The sequence below is a fragment of the Oncorhynchus kisutch genome, linkage group LG13, assembly GCF_002021735.2.
Source record: "Oncorhynchus kisutch isolate 150728-3 linkage group LG13, Okis_V2, whole genome shotgun sequence".
NCBI lineage: Eukaryota > Metazoa > Chordata > Actinopteri > Salmoniformes > Salmonidae > Oncorhynchus > Oncorhynchus kisutch.
Window position 1 is genome coordinate 37623982 of NC_034186.2, and position 15340 is coordinate 37639321.

A 15340-nucleotide genomic window follows, 5' to 3' on the forward strand; every position below is an offset into this window, starting at 1 on the left:
TGAAGCGCACTGGGGGTTTTGGGGCATCGCATGAACCGGCTGTTGTGGGAAAACAATAGGAGGCGTGATCACCAAAAAACAAGGCCTGTGTGTGGCTCCTTCTTCCGCTCCAGCAGCTTCCTTCCACACCCCCTTTGCTCTCATACACAGGGACCTAATTGGCACCAAAGACGTAGGCCACTTGGTTTAACTTTCTCCTTTCTGGTCCTTCAGGATAACTCTGAGATGATCTGAATAGCTGTTGCAAATGTTGGACCTCCTGTGTGAAATTACCCATGTTCATATTGTATACAGATGTAGGATCTTAATTTGATCACTCTTTTGTTGATGAGAATTTTCCTGCCCTGCTTCTAAAGTTTGTAGTTTCCACTTTGATTTGACCTAACATTACACGTATCAACCCCTACAAAAATGTTGTGTTCAATTATAATCCACATAATAATTTCCTGTTGCTGCAGCATTATTTTCTTGCTGTAGCAAACTGTCTCAAATTAAAATCCTACATCGGTACCTACAATATGCAGTGTATGGTCAATTTCATTTGATTAATTTAAATGGAAAAAATAAAATAAAACTACTGAGGCAGCTTTTCTTTTTTCAATTACGTTCACTTTATTTGTATTTTTTACCACAAGACACTGAAAACATGCAGCAGTCTTTAATTTTTTACATAAAAAATAGTTATTACGATCAATGATATGAAAATTGTAGGTAAGAGAATGAAGCTGCAGTGCAAACACATACAAAGACTTGAGCAAATCAAGGATTTTACATTTAAAAGCTTTACTCTGAAATAGAAACGGGCAAAGGATCCCTTGGGATCTCAACCAATATCCCCCTAAAATTGGTTTCAAAATCTTTCATTAAGACCTAATGAAACTATTCAAAAAAATGTATTACTTTTCAACCACCACTTATAAATGTACCTTTCCCTTGTTAAGACTCCTACTTACCTGACCACACAAACACTTGGTGATAATCAGTAGATTGGAGAACTGAATCCTCTTGACTGTGGTGGGGTATTTGTATTGACCTTTATTTCAGCGAACGGCTTTACATCTCTGTGTGTCTGGTTTGGTCTGCACGGGACATGATGCTTGATGCTTCCACTGCACCTCCATTGTAACCTCAGCATCTGAGAAGACACAAGACAACAGAAAAGGCTGATTAGGACAATGAAAGGATCTACAAGGTCTGACAGGTTAAAGATGAGGAAGCACTATCTGACCTTAGATCATGTACACGCGTGCAGTGTCAGCCTAGCCCTAGATGGCGCTGTCTTGTGTGGTGTATCTCTGTCTCCTTCCCTCCCCAGCCACGCTGTGTTGTTGTTTACTACCGGTTGGGGGGGATGTGTGCCTGTGTGTTTATTTGCCGTCTGTATCAGCGTTGAGGGTGACCCCTGAGCTTGCAGACAGTCAGGGGTCAGAGTAGGGCCTGTCTGGGCACACCGGCTGACCCCCAGCGCCTGCAGCCTATAGGGGGAGGGCCACCCCAACCCCCACCCCCCCCAGACCAATATTACCTCTGGGAATAGGATCCAGACACAAACACAAACACAATGACCCAAATCTCTGCTCCCAAACACACACACACTCGTCTTAGACATTGGTCCCTGCATGGTCATAACCTGATGTCACGATAGCTTACGCTGCATAGGAGGATGGAGGGAGGATGCTGAGTCTGGGACAGTCATCTAATTATCATTCTGCTCTATGACGAGACTGCATGTGGGGGTTCTATTTGGGCTCTTAACCTTTGGTATAAATTATCTGATGTAACGCTGATGTAACACCATTGAAACATACTGCCAGATATCTAGTTTCAGTATGAAAATAGTTTTTCAGCATAATGACAACAAGAGACCAGAGGACCAAACAGATACAGGACATCATATCACAAACTCACCAGACCCTGTCGGAGCATCTTTATAAAATAACCAAATAACCAATACGTTACCCGTAACGCGTAAAAGGTCAAGGCACTTACACGGAACTGAGCTGAGCTCAACCCAAAATAGTCCGATGGTGTTAATACCACAAAACCTCCTTTTATTAGCAGAACATCTGTGGGGGTCTGGAGAGGAGAAGAGGCTCTGCCGGTGATTAAAGCCCAACCAGGAGATCCTAGATCCCAGACAGACGTCAACAATAACCTAGCTGGTCTGGTCTGGTGGAGCAGAAGGCCTGGCTGATTTATCAGGGTATTATACAGTGGAGGCTATAGAGGAGACACTGGGGGTGGGGAGGAAGGGGAGATAGGGGGCAGGGGTGACATGGGAGGAAATATGTGGCAGGGGAGGCAGGGGTGTGGGGGTAGGGGAGAGAGGGAGAAGGAAGAGACAGGGGGGCAGGGGAGGGAGGAGAGGCAGTGTGGGGGTGTTGGAGGGACCAGCTTGGGAGACAGCCGGTGTGGCGCACCCCAACCTGCTGACTGCACGGAGACACCAGCCTAATTTATGCATAGTTTGGCTGAGGGGTGGAGGGTGTCTAGGACCCCCTCAATAGCCCTGGGTGGTGGCTGAGGCTGAGGGTGCATCTATGGAGCTAGAGGGGGTTGGGGTGGAGGTGTATTTTGGGGGGAGATGGGAGAGGGAGAAGGGGGGGGGGGCTTGCTCGGCTCTATGCTCAATGCAGCCTGTCTATCTGATGTCCCATTAAGGTTTGGGACAGGCCAGGGCTGAAGAGCTGGATGGGGGGGGGTTGCTGGGCTCCATGCTCAGTGCAGCCTGTCTGTCTGATGTCCCATTAAGGTTTGGGACAGGCCGGGGTTGAGGGGCTGGAGGGGGGAACGTATTGTTCAACCCCCCCGTTAGACTGCTGCTCTGCTCTGCCCCATTAGAACAGAAGGCCTGTCTGCTCTGTTGCATACTAATTCTGCATCCCCACAACAGCCATGAATACAAGCTAGTTGCGAGGCTCGCGTGAGAAGAAGGGTGCATTGAGAAAAAGGCAGCCGGCTCAGTGAAAAAGGCTCTGCAGATGGAGAGAGTGGCATATGCTGGATGTGTGTGAGTGCAGCTGGGCTGTTGGCCTTGGGCCTGTGGTGTGAGCCTGGTTGTTGCAGTGTGGACGAGGGCTAGATGATGGTTGAGTGTGGTGATGTGGTCAGACAGTTTAATGACTGTTCTCAGCCATGGACATGCCACACAGATAGGACTGACATATTGCTCCAGATGTACACACAGCATATGACATGTGAAATGTCCACCTAAGTGTGATACATGGTTGGATGCCTCTGAAAGAGAATGCATGGTCCTACAACAACAAAAAAACAAAACTGAAAATGAGACTGGAAAATACTCTGATATACTCTACAGTACACCAATACTATATACACTATATATGCAAAAGTATGTGGACACCCCTTCAAATGAGTGGATTCTGATATTTCAGACATACCAATTGCTGACAAGTGTATAAGATTTTCAACATGGCACCGTCATAGGATGCCACATTTCCAACAAGTCAGTTGGTCAAATTTCTGCCCTGCTATAGCTGTCCCGAGCCAACTGTAAGTGCTGTTATTGTGAAGTGGAAACGTCTAGGAGCAACAACGGCTCAGCCGCAAAGTGGTAGGTCACACAAGCTCACAGAACGGCACGGCCGAGTGCTGAAGCGTGTAATGTGTAAAAATCGTTGCAATCAGTTGCAACACTCACTACCAAGTTCCAAACTGCCTATGGAAGCAACGTCAGCACAATAACTGTTCATCGGGAGCATCATGAAATGGGTTTCCATGGACGAGCAGTCACACACAAGCCTTCGATCACCATGCGCAATGCCAAGCATCGGCTGGAGTGGTGTAAAGTTAGCCGCCATTGGACTCTGGAGCAGTGGAAATGTGTTCTCTGGAGAGATGAATCACGCTTCAGCACCTGGCAGTCCGACGGCTACCTGCCCGAATGCATAGTGCCAAGTGTAAAGTTTGGTGGATGAGAACTAATGGCCTGGGGCTGTTTTTCATGGTTCAGGTTGGTTCCAGTGAAGGGAAATCTTAACGCTACAGCAAACAATGACATTCTAGACGATTCTATGCTTCCAAATTTGTGGCAGCAGTTTGGGTAAGGCCCTTTCCTGTTTCAGCATGACAATGCCCGCGTTCACAAAGCGAGTTCCATACAGAAATGTTTGTCGAGATCGGTGTGGAAGAACTTGACTGGCCTGCACAGAGCCCTGACCTGAACCCTATCGAACACCTTTGGGATGAATTGGAACACCGACTGCGAGCCAGGCCTAATCCCCCAACATCAGTGCCAATCTCACTAAGGCTCTTGTGACTGAATGGAAGAAAGTCCCAGCAGAAATGTTCCAACATCTAGTGAAAAGCCTTTCCAGAAGAGTGGAGGCTGTTATAGCAGCAAAGGGGGGACAAACTCCATATTAATGACCATGACTTTGGAATGAGATGTTCGACGAGCAGGTGTCCACATACTTTTAGTCATGTAGTTTAAGTTGTCTCATTTCAAAATGTTGATTGGTAAATGTATTCAATCCCTCAAGTATCAAAATTCAATTTAGATCAAATCTTACTTTTTTTTCATGCATATCAATATTTTCATTGTTAAAACTGTTGTAGCAGCAGAAAGGGCTGTTGTCTGATGACATCATCATGGTAACTACCAGCAGTGGGTTTAGAGGAGCAACATAAAGCCTTTCACTGAGGCTATTCTGAGGCTGCTCCTGGGCTGTGGGAGCTTTGTCTCTGGCCCGGGTAGGCCACAGAGGGCCTGAGAGGAGAGAGGAAATATAGAGAGAGTGAACAAGAGAGTGAAGCAAGACGGGTAGAGAGAGTTTGGGCAGGCCTGACTGACAGAAACCTGGTGAAACCTGGAGTAGTGTGTCCGTCCAGTCCATCCCAACAAAGACGTAAGCCCTCATTAAAAATACATGTCATTGGATCACACTTCGCATGAATCGTGTGATTTTCCCTCCGCCATAAGGGACCATGACTGAGTGGTGAATGGGGGCCAGGGAGAGCTGGGCCAATAGAGCACCATGCTGAGTCCCCATGGGAACCAGCCCCTCACCGAGGGGGGCTCATTTAACCATTGTTCCTCTCTTTAACACAGCTTTTTAAAATGCCTCTTTATGGACTCAGCAAAGCAAACTTCAGCCCATGTCCCCGCAGCCATAGGGAGAAAGTGTCAGAAGGAGAGTGAGGGGGGGGGGGGACAGAGGAAAGAGGCAAAAGAGGAGCGTGAAAAAAGAAAGTAAAGTTGAAAGTTAGAAAGAAAGTATAAAATATGTTAAGATTATTCTCTTAACCACGATCAAAAACAAACTACTCTCAGTGGACTGCCTCATAGTACAACTTTAGGATTTCCGTTTTTCCCACATTCCTATTGAACATAATACAAATCATTTCAAATCGCCCAGCAGCCACATCGTATAGTACTGGTTCTTAGGTCACGTGGTTGTTTTTATTTAATATATTTGTAATTTTCATTTTTAATATATTGTATGCAGGGCTCCCTTGTGAATAGAGACATTGGTCTCAATGGGACTCCCTGTGAAAATAAAGGTAACCAAAATATATACAACAATGATCCTCTGATTACCGTGGGGATGAGGTTTACAGTATCTGTGATATCAAACCCAAGACATTCGCCAAGCAGCAGTCACGGTGACTGTCTGTGATACAGTCAGCACTGGCTCATGTCCTCTCAGGACTGTGGAACTCCTACAGTACAGCAGACATTATAGGAACACCAGCGTCAACCTGAGGTATGTCATCCTTCAGTGGAAACAACAGACCTGTCTCCTATACAATACGGCTGCTGAACGGAGTCTTAGTCAGTCTCACAGGGCAGCCAGGATAACAGTGAAATGAATAACAATGAACTGGCTCACAGTGAAGTTCACAACGGTAGAGATGATGGGGAGAACAGCAAGCATAGCAGAAAGGGAAAGTGTATGTGTACTGTATGTGAGATGTGTTGATGTACTCAGGAATATCTCAATATGAATACCAAACTGCACTCTAGAGAGGAGCCCCCACAAACATGTAAATGCTCACGCCTCCCTCCTCTCCCTCTCCCCGTCTCCCTACGCTCGCCGAGTGAGGACCCCCTGATTTTATCTGTAGCTGTCTGCTGTGTGCCTGATGAAAAAGCAAAGTGACACAGGGTTGCTACGCCAAAGGCCCATTTGCAAATCACAGTCCAATATAAACATAGTGTTTAACAGGGGTTTCTATGCCTTTTTGGCAGGGGTCCACCTCATAGCCGCTAGCATTAACAGCAATCTAACACAAGCCCAGCCAGCTTTACCCTAGTGTGGAAACACCTTCCTCCCAGCCTCAGCCTGGTCCATGCAGCCAGCCGAGCTGATGGTCTTTGGGCAACACATTAAGCTGAATACATTTACATAGAGATTGTGCTACGTTGGCAGAGGCTGGCCACTGCTGAGAATGCAGCATCCAAGTCCTCGTGCAAAAAATCACAATGATTGAAATAGAAAAAAAAGGTGAGGTGAGGTGAGGATGCAGGCTTTATATTGCAGTGAGGAAGAGGAGGCAGTTGCTGGGGATTGTCAAATAAGCCGGGCTCCCAATGTGCCCATGTTCCCTCTTCGCTAATGACATCAGTGGCAGATGGGGGAGACTGGGGCACAGGCAAACACAGCTCAGACACACGATAGCACAGAGACACAGACTGAACAAAGACACTTTTACTGCCTGCGAGGCTGACACCAGCTGGGCACTCTGCAGCAAGATATACTGAGGGACAACACTGGACAAGGAACACGCATCAATATGAACACACATGTACCCACAGACACAATCAGACCTTCATCAGCATACAGCATAAGCCCTAAAGAACTCACACACTATCCATCACCTAAAAGTTATATATATATATACACTGCTCAAAAAAATAAAGGGAACACTAAAATAACACATCCTAGATCTGAATGAATGAAATATTCTTATTAAATACTTTTTTCTTTACATAGTTGAATGTGCTGACAACAAAATCACACAAAAATTATCAATAGAAATCAAATTGATCAACTCATGGAGGTCTGGATTTGGAGTCACACTCAAAATTAAAGTGGAAAACCACACTACAGGCTGATCCAACTTTGATGTGATGTCCTTAAAACAAGTCAAAATGAAGTCAAAAGTCAAAATCAGTAGTGTTCGTGGCCTCCACATGCCTGTATGACCTCCCTACAACGCCTGGGCATGCTCCTGATGAGGTGGCGGATGGTCTCCTGAGGGATCTCCTCCCAGACCTGGACTAAAGCATCCGCCAACTCCTGGACAGTCTGTGGTGCAACGTGGCGATGGTGGATGGAGCGAGACATGATGTCCCAGATGTGTTCATTTGGATTCAGGCATGGGGAATGGGCGGGCCAGTCCATAGCATCAATGCCTTCCTCTTGCAGGAACATCTGACACACTCCAGCCACATGAGGTCTAGCATTGTCTTGCATTAGGAAGAACCCAGGGCCAACCGCACCAGCATATGGTCTCACAAGGGGTCTGAGGATCTCATCTCGGTACCTAATGGCAGTCAGGCTACCTCTGGCGAGCACATGGAGGGCTGTGCGGTCCCCCAAAGGAATGCCACACCACACCATGACTGACCCACCGCCAAACCGGTCATGCTGGAGGATGTTGTAGGCAGCAGAACGTTCTCCACGGTGTCTCCAGACTCTGTCACGTCTGTCACATGTGAATTTGCCAATCTTGGTGTTCTCTGGCAAATGCCAAACGTCCTGCACGGTGTTGGGCTGTAAGCACAACCCCCACCTGTGGACGTCAGGCCCTCATACCACCCTCGTGGAGTCTGTTTCTGACCGTTTGAGCAGACACATGCACATTTGTGGCCTGCTGGAGGTCATTTTGCAGGGCTCTGGCAGTGCTCCTCCTGCTCCTCCTTGCACAAAGGCGGAGGTAGCGGTCCTGCTGCTGGGTTGTTGCCCTCCTACGGCCTCCTCCACGTCTCCTGATGTACTGTCCTGTCTCCTGGTAGCGCCTCCATGCTCTGGACACTACACTGACAGACACAGCAAACCTTCTTGCCACAGCTCGCATTGATGTGCCATCATGGATGAGCTGCACTACCTGAGCCACTTGTGTGGATTGTAGACTCCGTCTCATGCTACCACTAGAGTGAAAGCACCGCCAGCATTCAAAAGTGACCAAAACATCAGCCAGGAAGCATAGGAACTGAGAAGTGGTCTGTGGTCACCACCTGCAGAACCACTCCTTTATTGGGGGTGTCTTGCTAATTGCCTATAATTTCCACCTGTTGTCTATTCCTTTTGCACAACAGCATGTGAAATGTATTGTCAATCAGTGTTGCTTCCTAAGTGGACAGTTTGATTTCACAGAAGTGTGATTGACTTGGAATTACATTGTGTTGTTTAAGTGTTCCCTTTATTTTTTTGAGCAGTGTATATATATATATATATATATATATATATATATATATATATACACACACACATCTGACGAGACACAACTGCTTTATCTCTCGCATCGTTGATAAATAAATATAGGCAGCCATCTAGCTTTGCCAGCCCAAAATGGCTGCTACCTCAAGAATAACAACAAGAAGCAACTTCATGTTAGCTGATATGACTGAATATACATCTTTGTGAACCAATGCCAATACAAGAGGGGCCTATAGGAGTAAATCAGTGGAGGTTGGTGGGAGTAGCTATAGGAGGACAGGCTCATTGTAATGGCTGGAATGGAATAAATGGAACGGAGTCCAACGTGGTTTCCATGCCATTCCATAGAGTCCATTCCAGCTATTACAATGAGCCCGTCCTCCAATAGCTCCTCCCACCAGCCTCCACTGGAGTAAACGGAAAAAACTAGTAGCATATTACCAACGTATCATGACGTCAAACAACCATTTCTTGTGATGTAGTAATCTTATGTTCAAATCTACTTCATTCCAAGTTATACATATTTTCCCCAGCAATTAAAAGGGTAAGTATGTTTCTAGAATGGATTAAATATACTTGGCAAGGAAAATAAGTCTCTATTAGAATCAGCAAATTGGACACTGAACTTTACCCAACTCACGTCAGAACATCAACGTAAAGCAATATTATTCACTAATAGTTCTGCTAAGCATTTACCATACAAGAAAACATGCAAACAACAAACGGGTTGCATCTTCGGTTTTGATATACAGCACAACTTGCCATGCTGGATAAGAAGGACTTGAGAGAGAGAGAGGGGGAACGAGGAGAGAGTGGGGAGAGGAAGGGTTCAACAGAGACGAAGCTCAATGTGTGAGACTGTGTGTGTGTCAACCCCAGCTGAGCAGACATTTTGTTGACATGCTGATAGGGATTTAAGCAGTGGGAGGGTGGGTGGGGGAGGGGTGTGGGGCGGGGGAGGGTGGGTGGCAGACCAAGGTGAGAGAATGACGGGAGAAAGGGAGCTTTGCATGGTGGGGGGGGGGGGGGGGGGGGGGCGAGAGAGAGGGGCTGACAAACGTGCCGTTACTAAGCTTGATTTCAGCGTGAGTTGAGACGATTAGGGCCGGGGAGAGGAGGAAAGGATAGGGGAGGAGAGGAGGGGGGGAGAGGATAGGGGAGGAGAGGAGGGGGTACGGTTCCTCCAGAGGAAAGAACAGGGGGACAGGTCTATTGATGAAGTGATGGGTGAGAAGTGGCTCTCTTTCAGTCCGGCTAATAAAGCAGAAACCTATGTGAATAATGGTATCTACCACAGGGTGGCTAGGCGCTCGTGTCTTCAGTTCCCCGTCAACCACTTTCTCTGACAAACATCTCATGAGATAAAGTCCCTCCTCTTAAAGGGATATAATTGTATATACTGCTGCAGGGTAGTGATACTATACTGTGTGTATGCACGGTGCTGCACACCTCGTGCACCATTATGCAAGGATAGGGTATCTGAACATTTCTAATAAATTTGTTTTTTATTTATTTATTTAACCCTTTCTCAGTGATTTACTGCTTCAAATGTCATTTCTCAAATTTCAAAGTGACATTAAAAGCAGATTGATTGTCTTACCAACATGGCATAATACAGTAAGTATGTGGTCATTAAGGATCATTACAAAAAAAGAAAAGGTCCCCAAAATAGATGCATACAACTGAATCAAAATTATTTTCACAATACCACCTATTTTCAGATTCAATTATCATATGCTAACCGATATCAGTGTGTGTCTGCTAATGCAGTGATACCGACTAAAACAGCCGCATCTTAATCTGTAGACAACCTCAGTTTGATTGTGGACCAGCCACGTACACCGAGACGGCAAGCCAAAAGGGACATGCTCTGTCTCTACCAGACTGGTGTAGGTGGAGATCTGGGGGAGGGGTTCCCCGGGAGACAATAAGTAGCAGCTTATAAAATAAGCAAACACATTTGATGCAGCCCCCAAACAGGCCAGTCTGCACAGCAGACGACATCCCTCCTCTGACCTTGACCCTTAGGGTCTTTCTTCACCTGCTCCTGAATGGAAGTCAGTGCAGCTGGGCAGTCTAGCCATTTGCCTGACTGGATTTACCATCCCCATTTTCACCCCGTTCCCACGCTTGGTTACCATCCCCCCTTTTTGGGGTTGCTCCGAGCCTAAATGGTCAAATATAATATTGATGTGGCGCATCGTGACTGGCCGTCAGTAGGCTGAGTGTCTTGGTGACCACCATCTCTGCTGCCTCCGAGAGTTTGGAGGTGTGGTGGCTCTATACGTTTCAGCGAAATCATCAAACAGGTTCTTTCTATTTACCAGCAAAAATAAAATCCTTTCTTTCACACTCTTCCCCTTGGCTTTAGGTTTCACCCTCCCAACACACCACCAGAAGTACCAGAAGTACCAGTTATTTCAGCTCATTCTCTTTCTCCACAACGCACTCCTCTCAACGTCCCCCTTATAGAGTATAGAGAGGGAAGTCTGTGGATACTGTTTGTTGAGTTGAGCTTTGTGTGTTCTACGGATGCTGGCTAGTGTTTCGAGGTGGCCTTTCCTGCAGTCAAATGACCTAGTGGCCTCATGGGTGGAATGTTATTCATATTTTTCATAATTTCATCATTAATAAACATTGTTTCAAAAAACCTGCCAAAAATCCATTGTTTCTATGTCAAACGGTTTTGTTATACTTCAGTCTTCTGTAATGTATATAAAGTGTAATATTGGGATGAAAGCTCAACATTGAACACATTTCAACTCTATATCTGACATTGTACAGGTGTCTTCTTTCTTTTAAGAACGTAACCATGTGTGTGAGGTGTATACTTTTGTTTCAAAGCAGATTGGTTTAAGACTACCGAGAAACACTCTGTATGACACTGATTTAGCCCACAGCAGTAAAAGGTTAAGCAACGGGTTGGGCTGTAAGGTGTGTTTGGTGCTGATCTGCGTGTGTTAAGCTGTGGTGTGTGTATGTTTGGTGCTGATCGGCGTGTGTTAAGCTGTGGTGTGTGTATGTTTGGTGCTGATCTGCGTGTGTTAAGCTGTGGTGTGTGTATGTTTGGTGCTGATCGGCGTGTGTTAAGCTGTGGTGTGTGTATGTTTGGTGCTGATCGGCGTGTGTTAAGCTGTGGTGTGTGTATGTTTGGTGCTGATCTGCGTGTGTTAAGCTGTGGTGTGTGTATGTTTGGTGCTGATCAGTGTGTGTTGTGTTGCGGGGTTTAGAACACCGCCTCAGCCCCTCACATTTTCATTATGGTCCAAATCGCAGGCCTGTACTTGAGCTTGGCCTCTGCCAGCCAAGCCACCAGTTTAATCACACATAGAGCACTCCATTTTAATTTCCCTCTCATACCCCCCCCCCACACACACATTCCACTCCCCACTGCTTCATAATTCTGCCCTCAGAGCTGTCTGTGTGGCTGAGTGTTTGGGCCCTTTGAAATGACATAATCAGTGACTTGGATAAATGCCTGTTTTCCCTGTGCTCCCTGTAATCAGAAGCCAGCCAGCTCTCCGTACCGGAGTGTTGAAGCAGTGCTGTGTTACTAAAGCAACTCTTGGAAGTTGTTCACTAGTTTCTCTGATGCCTGAGGAGTGATGTCTACAATGATACTGATTAAGAGACTGTTCTCACGGAAGTGCTCCTAGTCCTTCACTAATGGCTGAGGACTGGTCTCCACAATTACAAATGCGGGCCGTTTTGTTTGAGGTTAATAAATGTGCCAGCTCAATGATACAATAACTCCCTCAGGTACATAATCACAAAACACTCCAAAATATCAGATTATTATCATGAGGATACAGGCTAAGAATAAACATACACTAGAAGTAGAATTGTCAATTATATAGTAATAAAAATTAAGATATTCAGTAGGTCTCAAAAGGGGAAAATAAATCGCAAGTAAATCCTACATTTCATGGCAGCTTCTTAATAATATAATAATAATGATAATAAAATAAATGAAAATAACCTTGATAACTTGCTTTTATTTCTGCTTTAAAATTATAATTTTTTAAACAATCGCAAATCAGCACAGTTGTGTCTTTCCAAATGCCTGGGATGAAAGCATGAAAAAAAAACTCCTATTTATCCCATTTCGTCATTGATGTTTGAAAAGAACTATACACAGAATGTATGCAAATGAATTATTTTTCATTTGAATTCGAAAGTAGGGCAATGTACAAAAAAAAAAAAAAATGCTAAGCAGGTCTAGGAGAATTGAACAACGGCTATAAATGCTTTCAGCAACTATTACTTCTGTGGGTGGAAAACATTCAATCAATATCCAAGCAAATAAAAGCAGTGGGTACTCACAGTGAGGGAAGCTTCATGAGACGAGGCTGCATTGACACAAATGAATATGTGCCCACTAACACCACCACCACTAGCCCTACCAGTGAAATGGCCTACAGTTCAAATCCTACACAATAACTAAAACTAGGAATACCATTCTAGAAGCATAGAAAGAGAATGACTCTGGTTCTGTGGCTAGAACGGTTTGTCCTATAGATATTGTATATGGTTTATGTTTGAAGTGACAGTATGCTTCAATCAGCTAAATGTCTTCATACTTCTTCTGCTTGATATGCTGATTGAAATGAATACATCCAATCACCACTATTTCTAGCTATTAAAAAATAAATACATTTTTTACAAATGTATGGGTAGACATTTCTGTATTTAATGTATGCTTATTCTGGGAATTAGCAGCACCAAGATACAAAACTAGTATTATACCACCTCACTCAATTCATACCTTGATTAAATAAAACGTCTACAGCTGCCAGTCTCCTTTTGGGTTAGAATTACCATGTCATGCCTTGGTAATGGAAGAGGACAAAGCCAAATAAGAAGTGAAAGAGAGTGTGTGTGTGTGTGTGTGTGTGTGTGTGTGTGTGTGTGTGTGTGTGTGTGTGTGTGTGTGTGTGTGTGTGTGTGTGTGTGTGTGTGTGTGTGTGTGTGTGTGTGTGTGTGTGTGTGGTCTGCCCTCCTATCTGTAAGGATGGTAAGGAATGGAGGGGGTTAATGTCTGTATGTGTAATGATAGAGGTGTGTGCTCCTTCAACTTTGCCAACTAACGGTCTGCACACACACACACTGCATTGTTGAGAAGGAACCTGCAAGTAAGCATTTCGTTGGACGGTGTATACCATGTGTATCCCGTTCATACACCTAATACAACTTTAACCCCACCCCCCACCCACACAAACTGTATCCTCCCTCCCTCCTGTCTGTACCAGCTCACCAGCTCTAGCAGGATGTACTGTACCCAGCCTCCCTTCCTCCTTGTACTGCCTGCACCAGCTCCAGCTCTAGCAAGATGTACTGTACCCAGCCTCCGTCCCTCCTCTCTTTGTGCTGAATTATGCATAATTGCAGTGGTGTACTTACACACATGGCTATGGGCATCATTACCATAAAAGCTTTCTCTTTTGGGGGGCAGAGCTAGGGGGTACGGGTGTTTTTGTGTTTTCAAGTAAGAGCGTGAATGTCCAGATGCAATCCCAAATGGCAGTTGATTTGTGTGTGTGTGTGTTGAGAGGGGGTCTATGCCTTGGGGTTTGGTGGGCTTGCGTGTATGTCTGAATGTCATTTTTGTCTGGCGCTGCTGAAAACATATGGGCTCCCCAGCTGTTCTCAATATGCAAATGAGGGACCAGCACACACCCACTGACCCAGACACACTATTCTCTCTCTTACTCCCCTCTTTAAGGACCTACTGTCCCCCAATCCTGACACCACCCACCCCAAACAAATCCTACCCCCTCCTGTCAGACCCCCACCCCCATAGCCTGCCGTCTCAGCTGCACAGAACACCATTAACCTGGCTGCCATTTTACCCACAAAGGAGATGGGATACAGTAGCCTGGGTGTCGGGCTAGCGTTTGAGCTTTCTAACTAGCCTGGTCAAAGCTAAGTTAACCACTAAGCGCTCTCCTCCCCACAGAGTCTGAGCTGATTAGACAGGCAGCTTGATTAAACCGACCTGATAAAGAGGGAGATAGAGGGATGAGACTGCTTTGAATAAGTAAACGTGCATATAGCCTAGCGAGGCTAGCTTCTTATCCCTATGGTGTCACCCATATTTAATACACTGCCAGTGCAAGTCACTCTCCCTAGATGGGTACTACGTCCTTTATTAACTGTAATATGACAACTAGGCGACAAACCCTCAAAACACGTCAGAGGAAAACAACACAATACATTTTCAAGGTGCTGCCACAATGACATGGGAAATGTTAATGAACATGAATTTTCTGGGATTTCACACAATGAATTGCATCATCCATCTTGCTTGCCTTAGTTATACAGTATAGTAGTGTACAGTATCTAGTGTTATTCTATATGATTATGTACAACAATGGATCCTCTCTGCCCTCACTCTGGATTGTCAAACATATTTCACTCTCATACACTGCATTGTGGTCTGATCGTGAAATGGTCGTGAAATGGCCGAATGCTAACCAGTGTTTTCTGGAGTGATTCAATTGCTGTGAGTTATGAGAGCGAGAGTAAAAATGATTTGATTACTTTGGCTTCAGTTCCGTGTCGTGGTTCCCCCATGGAGACGAGCCTGTGTGTGTGTGTGTGTGTGTGCATGGTGGGGCTGCTGGTGTGTACTATGTTCCCCCCTCTGCTCAGCACACACACACACACACACACACACACACACACACACACACACAGAAACACATCAAAGGGCTTTAGAGCAGATGATAGCATATTTCCAGGACACAGATCATTCACAGAGGACTCAGTGCAGTAATTAGCTTTGACAGGTGAAAATGTCTGTGAAAGGCTGAGATTGTAACAGTGCAACCGTCCAGCGTAAAACACCAGGGCAACAGTACATCCATCCCGACTAACACCACATTAAGACCAAAAAGCACAAATATATTGCCTCATCCACGTTTAGCGTGCCGCCC

General features: G+C 45.5%; 1 long non-coding RNA gene across 4 annotated transcripts in view; it reads right to left on the minus strand.

Annotated features, from left to right (window-relative positions):
• Positions 1-587: 587 nt before the first annotated feature.
• The window catches only part of LOC109901546 (uncharacterized), a 50826-nt gene continuing 36073 nt past the window's right edge, over positions 588-15340 (minus strand). For all 4 annotated transcript variants that reach the window (XR_004202390.1, XR_002256752.2, XR_002256754.2 and 1 more), the window contains one exon: positions 588-1135. This is a non-coding gene — a long non-coding RNA (uncharacterized LOC109901546). The remainder of the gene's footprint in view (positions 1136-15340) is intronic.